General features: G+C 38.9%; 1 pseudogene; it reads left to right on the forward strand.

Annotated features, from left to right (window-relative positions):
• The first annotated feature begins 3876 nt into the window (after window positions 1-3876).
• Window positions 3877-8694, forward strand: part of LOC105808503 — a 119953-nt pseudogene continuing 115135 nt past the window's right edge.

The raw sequence follows: 8694 nt of genomic DNA on the forward strand, positions 1-8694 counted from the left end.
TCTTTCTCCCTTTGTTGGCTCCAGCTGCAGCCTCCTTGCAGGTCCTCAGACACTTAAAACACTCTCCTGCCTCACAACCTTCGCACCTCTTGTTGCTCTGCCTGGAATGCCCTTCCTCCCCACAAACCGAAAACCGACATCCCGCTCAACCTCTCAGGCCCTTGCTCAGATATCATCTTCTCCATGAGACCTTTCCTGGCCACCAGCTCAAAAATTGTCCACCTACCTCTCAGCGGCCCCATCCACCTACCCTGCTTCATTGTTCTGTGTGGCACTTACTGTCTGACATAGTGTGTCATTTCTTACGTGTTTGTCATCTGTCTCCCCCCAGTGTGAAAGCCGGAATTGTAATCTGCCTTGTTCATTGCTCTTTCCCCAGCACCCAGAAGAGTACTTGGTACCTCGTACGTGTCCAATAAACATCCTTTGATTGAGTACATAAATGAATGTCGGGGTCAAGAGAAGTAGTAGTTTTATGTATTATCCAATATGCGTTCTGCCTCTGTAATGGTATTTTCAGTTTCGGTACATATAAAGAGAAAACTGCCTAATTTGAATAGTCCAGGAGACGGGGAGAGATTTAGGAGTGTTCTGTAAGGGGTTGGTTGAAGAAGCAGTGAATTTATTGTCAGGGTAAAATGGAGTGATGATTGACCACCAAGTGCCAGGCCGGGGACTAAAGGCTTTGCATATGTTATCTCCTTGACTCCTCACAGCGGCAGTGGCAGCGGAGGAGACTGAGGAATAGCAGCGTGAAGTTAATTGCCCAAGGTCAGGTGGTTGTAAGTGACAGGGCCAGAAGTCACCTCATATCTCTGAAGCCAAAGCCGTGTTTTTATCCTAATGAAGCTCTGTGACCTTCCTTTTTGGAACAGTTCCTCATAGAATGTGCTGGGGGAGGACTCTTCTACCCACTGCTACTGTGAATTTCCCCCCTACACATTCTCCCCCCACATATTCCTCCCCAAACATTCGTTTTCCCTTTTCCCCTTTTCCCCCCTAATCCCCCACTGCCCTCTCTTCTATGATAAAGCAGCGGCTCTCCTGGAAGCCAGCGTTTCTCTAACTGGGACATGTTTCCGCCTTGGCAGGGCGAACAATTAGGGCATCTGCAGGTAGCAGGCAGCCTGTCAGTGGCTGAGGGAGGGACAAAAGAAAGCCCATCAGCCATGTGGGCCCTGCACGCGCAGCTGCCTCGTCCCTTCCATCTGTGGGTGCCACTGTCCCCTCCAGCCCCGATGAGTGACGTGCAGGGATTCAGCATCTCCTTCTGGGATTCATTCCCATTAGGAAATGTTAGTAAGTTTTCATGTGTGTTCATAGATTGTTGTGTTGTACACATGTAATATGGGGACTTAGGGGGAAATGTCCTTTCCTTTATGAATAGACAGACTGGGCAGATTTATTTCAGTAGAAGTGAGAAGAGTGCTTAATGTTTTGACAGCACCCAGGCTGGGGTGAGAGCAGGCGAGAATGGACATTAGTGTGCCTGTGTCTATCCACTATTACATGGGAGGAGAAAAAAGCCAAGTTTAAATGCCTCATGCCAGTTGAAGAGAGTCAAACATGAAATACAGCTTTGGGTGGCCACATACCAGGGAGAACCCAGACCCCATATGAGCCTCCTGCTAAGTATGAGCTTGAGAGAAAGGGTGGAAAAACTTTGTTCACCGCAACCAGATGGCCCCTCAGGGGAGACGAACCCCGCCTGAGCAACACTGAAGGATCAAAGATGATGCCTTGAAAGTCAGAACACCTGTAAATACCTTCGAAATATTTTGAATTGCAAAGTAAATAATGTCTCAATTGAATGCAGTATGCAGCTTTTATTTTCCTTTTTTATATTAATATCACACTTAAATTCATATCACTAAAAGCAAGTTTGGCTCTTGAGGGGAGAAGAGAGGAGAATGTTGTTAAAAGACAAAATTACAACAAATCTAATTTCGTTGATCTTAATTGGCTTCAATTTGCAATGCTAGAATCGAGCAGCAGTCTGGACCAAAAATGGTTCGGAGTGGTCTGCCCCACTACAGGTGCAGGTTGTATTTATAGACAGAGGAAAGGAAGCGACATACAGAAAACGGAAGTGAGTTATCGGCTCGATTGGTTAAAGCTCGGCATTTGTCCTAATTGAGCCTGGTTTGAACAGTTGGCTGTCTGTGCTTGGCCGTCACTCAGCTACTTGTTACGAGAGTAGGTTGCAGTCTGTTTACACATCAAGTTAGGTTAGGGTTCACCATGTACAGAGAAAACTTTAGGCCATAATATGTGTGGAGGCAGCTTTAGGTCAAATTTAATTCATTTTAACAGAGTGATAGGCTGATTGTAGTTGTAATGATGGTTTGTCCACATCATTACTAGGAATCTCTGGAAGGATCTGGGAATCAGTGGTGCATTGATTTTGTATTGCCACCTAACAAATCACCTCCAAATTTGTTAAATTAGCATCTATTTTATTTGCTCACAATTCTATGGGTTAAAAATTTGGTATTGGTTCAGCCAGGCAGTTTTCATGCCGGGGTCACTTAAGGGTCACTAGGGTCACTTATATGGCTGTAGTCATCCGGATACTGGAATGTGGCTGGTCAGTCTAAAATGGCGCACTTCTGTGTCCAACAGTTGGGATTGGGGACTGCCCACTGCGCAACATGTCTCTTAGGATCTCCTGAGCTTCTTCACATGGTGACTAGGGTCTAAAAACAGCAAGAGAGAAGGGAAACCCGGTATGCATGTGCTTTTCAAGCCTCTACTTTCCTCAGGTTTGCTAATGTCCGATTGACCCACAACAAGTCATATAGTCAAACCCAGAGTCATTACGAGAAGTGGCCACACAAGCGCATGGATACAGGGACACGTGATTTATTGGGGGGATCTTTATGGCAAAAATCTACCGTAGATCAAAATTCACAGTGTTCCAGAACACCTCCAACTAAGAGGAATGGCATCTTCCCCAGCAGTGAGCTGGATTACCCAAAACTGATCCCTTTTTCATTTAAAAGGAATAAAATCTCAAGTGTAAATTCTTTTCACATGTTTATAGATCATCTCCTGCTCTCTTATTTAGAAAAGTAGATTTTTTTTGGTTCTGATGTCCAGGTATTTTTCTGTTGTCTCTAACTGGGCACCTAGAGAATCAGTCCTTCCCAAATAGGCTGAAAAGCTGAAAGACTAATGGAGGTTAACTAGGGTAGATGTCCCTGTTCCACATTTAATAAAAATAGAGTGGAATTATGCAAGTATGTAGATAAGCTAATCATCTGACCTAATCAGCAATGCAGATTTTAAAAAGCCTTTCTAATTACTTCCTCAGCTTGGCTGAAGGTATGGGTAAAAAGAGTTTCCCAGCATGATGGTAGCAGATGTATTTCATAATATTTATTGAAAATATTGGAAAGAAATCCTCAATTATGATGCTCCTGAAAAGCACATCAAAAAGATATCACATTTAACATATTTTAAACTTTCATTAAGATGTAAACATAACATAATTTAGATCATGTAACGACTCTCACTCGAGTTATTTGGAATCTTTTGTACAATTAGGCTTTAACTTTCAGAGCCAGGTTGCTTGTTTGGTTTACTGCCTGCATCTTCCTTGAGTTGTATGACTGACTTGTGAGAGCTCTAGTTGTCTTGGACAAAATGGGACCACCAGAATATTCTCTTGCCTTTGGCTATTTGCTAATTTGGTATCTTGGCAAAGGCATCTTAGTGCATGATGTTTAAACAACTTTAAATGTTAAATTGTTGACATTTACAAGCATATGTAACACCACACAATATGGGATTTGGAAGCCTAGATAGATCTGATATTCATTTTCTTGGCTGGCTTTAAATAGTTATGAATGGCTGTTAAATGACTCATTCTAGATCATGATTGCCCAAAAAGAAACTATCTATGAATTCCTGACCGAAATGCCTGGATCATCCCTGGGTCCTATGCTATGTGAGTGCTGGTTGTTCATCTGTACCTTCTATTCTGTGAGTTGTTCAATATCTTTCCAGTACATTCTTTTTAATATAAGTTAGCCTGAGCCAATTTCTATTGCCTAAGGCCAAAACAAATCTTAAATGATGGGGTGCCTTCAGGTACTGTTGGAGTGACTGAATAGTTAAGCCCTGTGTTATCAGATGGTTGTGGAACTGGTTGCTTTGCCCTACAAAGAGTTTCTCCAACATCCCTCTTCTAGGGAATCTTCTCTAGAGATCAGTTGGAAAATAAGGTTTTTTTGCCCCCCTCCCCCAAGTGTGTGGTACAAAGAAAATATTCAAAAGCTCTTAATGAATGTTACTGAGTAACTCCTGGCATTTGGGGAAGTGAATGCTGTATTTGAGGAAATTGAATGCAGAATCACATGATAGCGAATTGTTGTATTTGAGGAGAGGGCCAGAAAATATGGATAATCCCATGTATGACAGTTTGTCAGTGACGATGGAACTAGAATATAGTTACGTCATTGAAAACATAAAGTGTAATTAATACTTTTATATTTCCAAATTCTTCAATCTCTAGATCAGCTTCTCAGCCTGGGTACTATTGACATTTAAGACTGATTAATTCTTTGTTCTGTGTATTGTAGGATCCTAGCAGCATCCTTGGCCTCTGCCAACTAAATACCAGTAGCATCCTTCCTTCCCCCCTCTACCGCCCCCTGTTTAAACAAACCATAATGTCTCCAGATATTGCTAAGTGTCTTTTGGGGGGCAAATGTGCCCTCAGTTGAAGACCACTGCTTCAGATTTTTTGAATTACTTTCTCTATAATTCAGCCAATAGTTACGAAATACTTGCATTGTGCAAAGCACATTTTGGTATATTTATATTTGTAGCAGAATGTATGTCAAATACACTAGCACACACTAGGTTCAACAGATACAAGTTCCTTCTTAAACAAGTTAGTCAGAAATATGTTGAAACTCTCTAGACATAGTTTTTCCAGCCGTACTGTAAATATTAGGTACAATCATCAAAATTACCTTTTTGTGCATAAAAAATGGTGAAATGCCAGCAATTCCATCTGGTTCTACCTAATATATGATGCACAGTAACAAAAAAATGATTTGAGACAAAATAAATTGTAAATGTACCCAAATGTCATTGTGACCATGATTTTACATGCATTTTGCTTTCCTTTGTAAGCAGTAGTGGTTTTAGAAATGTTACATAGTCAGCTTTGACGAGCAACAGTCTGGTTGAAGCTCAGTGGTGTTGAAGTTGCATATTTTAACAACGCAGTTGTATAGCTAGCGCAGTACTTTTAATTGAAAAAGTGTGCTTATTTTGTGCTTGAGGTGAGGGCTGATAGAGTATGTGGGTGGTGTTTGTTGAAGCTATTCATAGGGAAAAGGAGGTAGAAATGAAATCTAATTTTAAAAAATATGTGATAACATATTACATGTTGACAACAGTCCGCTCATTTGAAAGGATCTGATAGTCCTGGTCAGTAGGGGTCAGAACATTGAGCTGTGTCTTGCTTCGGCAAGTTCACTGGTGGAAGGAGAATCATATCTGAAAGTACCTTTTAGTAAATGAAATCAGGATGGAGATGAAGAGCGCTTTTAACACATAGAGACAGATATTTAAAATGCTACCACTTTTGTCATTTTTGTGCACTCATATGTCCACTTACGGCAGTAATGAACTGCGAGACAATGACTCAGCGAAGTACAAAAAATACCTGAAACTTTATATTAGTCATGCAAACCCTGTTCTTCTTTTAACTTATTATGAGAGCTATAAGTAAATACTATTCCCTCTACCTCCTGCTCTCTACCTTCCAGGGAAAGTGCTAATGAGCGGTGAAATGGCCACAACTCTGGCAGGGAAGCAAGGAGGAGGAGCAGCCAGAAGGTTGAACAGTAGCTCATGAGCTACATAATCAGATTTTGACCACGTAGGAGTTGGTAATATTGTGGATTTTGTAGTTCCTCTTCTATAATTGTACGCTGAAACTCTTGAGAGCCGACGTAGGGTTTGTAAATCCAAAGAATGGAAAAATGAGTCAGAGAGTACTCAGTACATAAAATACATAAGCTTTCACTAATTCCTGTGATGTCTAGAGAATTCCATTTGTGTGATATGCACAGAAGAGACGATCTGTGCTTGATGTTGGTCCAGGACAAGGTTAACTTTCTGCGTGCTAATTTTAATTCATTATATATGCCTTTTTTTCCCAGCACAAATGGACCCCCGAGGCCTATCTCCCAGACAAAGTAAAAGTGACAGTGATGATGATGACCTGCCAAATGTGACCTTAGATAGCGTTAATGAAACTGGATCTACGGCCCTTTCCATAGCCAGAGCAGTACAAGAGTAAGTATCACATTCTCAGGATGAAATAAGAATTGCCAAGGTGTTCGATGGATAATGGAAACCGCAGCCTCTCCTGTCCCCCAGCCATGTCATTCTAGCTTGAATCGGCACACGCGTCATCAGCTTCTTGCTCTTCAGGAGAAGGTTAGGACAGAGAACGGAGTGTTTTAAAGAATTGGAAATTTGTGTTTTAATTAGATATAGGACCTCTGTGCCTCTTTTCTGATGCTTCCTGAAGCCTTCTCTTTAACTCTGAAAAAAAATATTCTTTTCGAATATCACTATCTGATTATCATCATCATTATTAATATTCATATACAAAGTCAGAGACGTAAAATATGACAAGTATCATTATCTTGTTTGGATAGGAAAGTGCAGAATAGCTTTTTTGAAGATTCGAATTTGGAAGATATGTTCACCCTTTGAAAAATAGGAATTATATGTAATTTTTAAAGGGAATCCTTTCTCTCTCATTTCACCTGGACCATGGAGTTAGAGTTCAGCCCTTGTTTATTGAAAATAGCTGTTTTTCTGCCATCATCAACACTGTATCCAGAATTGAACCTATGCTAGTCCATATATGTTTTTTCCCTAGAATAAATTTTTTTCAGGTTTATGGAGGTATATTTGATAAATAAAACTGTACATACTTAAAGTGCACATGCTAATTTGATTTGCGTATACAGTGTGAAATAATTACCACAATCAAGTTAATTAGCACATCTATCACCTCATATAATTACCCCCCCCTTTTTTGGGGGTGCAAATACTTAAGCTCTACTGTCTTAGCAAATTTTGAGTATGCAATACATTATTATTAACTCCAGTCATCATGCCGTATATTAGATTCTCAGAACTTACTCTTCATGTAACCGGAAGTATGTACCCGTGGACCAGTATCTCCTCATGTTCCACACACCGCAGCCTCTGGAAACTCTGTTTCTATGACTTTGACTTTTTTTATTTTTTTTAGATTCCACATGTAAGTGATACCATACAGTATTTATCTTCTAGAGTAATTTTTAATAACACAATCTTAAAGAAGAGGAGAATATAAATAGCCTCTGTTATTGCTGACACAACTGTTAATTAACAGTTCACCCAAAATTATCTTAGTTACCTCATATATTAATTTCTTCTTCCTAAATTTTAAGTACCTACTCTGTTCCATACATTAGGCTTTGAAATTTAAAAAAAAAAAAATTAAAAAAGAACGTTGATCTGGCATTTCAAAAATTACAGCATAAATGTGTGTGTGTATAAAATGAATAATATATCTATATTTTATAGATAATATATATTTATATTATATATGTGTATATATACAATATATAAGGTATATTAGAGGAAATAGGATATAATGGATCTAAAATGAAATGTGGAGTCAGAAAGCTCCGTACTGATTCACATTCAAGCTCTTATTAGCTGTGTGACTTCTGGAAAGTTATTTAACCACTCTGAGATGTTCTTCATGTGTAATAAGAAAATCAGAATACTTAACTGACAGGACTGTTGAGAGGGTTTGATATAGAGATAAGGTTTAAACAGTAAGTCACAAAGTTTTGGCACATAGAAAGCTTTAATTAATGTTGGAATTAGTATTATTCTAAATGGTTGTAGTAATAGTAATAGTGCGGTAGTATGAGTGTATAATAACTAGGATATACAAATGTGGCAAGTGTTATTATTCTCATTTTACAGGTGAAGATAATAAGGATCAGAGAAGGTAAATGACTTGTCTAAAGTCATATAGTAAATGATAACAAGACACTGTTTAGGACTTCCAACTTCAAAAACATCATTTTCTAAGACTGCCTATAAGTCTGTTACCAGTAATATTCTTCCACTTGAGCACATATAAAAACATAGTTTTTCTCTCATTTGTTCAAATAGCTCAGTTTCCCTGAACCAAATACTTGAGCCAAGGATAGGTATTGAATCCGAGAAGTTGCTGAGATCTTATTTAAAATAGTGGCCCGGCGAGTTGCCTCATCCCTGATTGAGCACAGTGATCCTGGTTTTGTGTGAGCTAGATCTTAAGATTGAGGAGTCCATTTTCTCATCTGTAAAATTAGACCAAATGATAACAGGTTTCAGTTCTGAGATAAATAATAAGTTTCATACACATTTCAGTCACATTGTTTTCCTACATCATTATGATGCATATATAATTTCTGTGTTTATAGATATGTGTGTTTCTTTTAAATCAAATGTTAAAGTTTGGAACTGTGTGGTGACTAGTATCTAAATTACATTTATTACACGTGAGATGTATGTAGCAAATAATGATACTAACTTCTTAAACATAACCATTGTTTGTGCTTTTAGTATTAATATATACTTATAATAATATATTTTAATATGATTCTGCTAATGAAA

Source organism: Propithecus coquereli, unplaced genomic scaffold (genome assembly GCF_000956105.1).
Source record: "Propithecus coquereli isolate 6110/MARCELLA unplaced genomic scaffold, Pcoq_1.0 Scaffold176, whole genome shotgun sequence".
Taxonomy (NCBI): domain Eukaryota; kingdom Metazoa; phylum Chordata; class Mammalia; order Primates; family Indriidae; genus Propithecus; species Propithecus coquereli.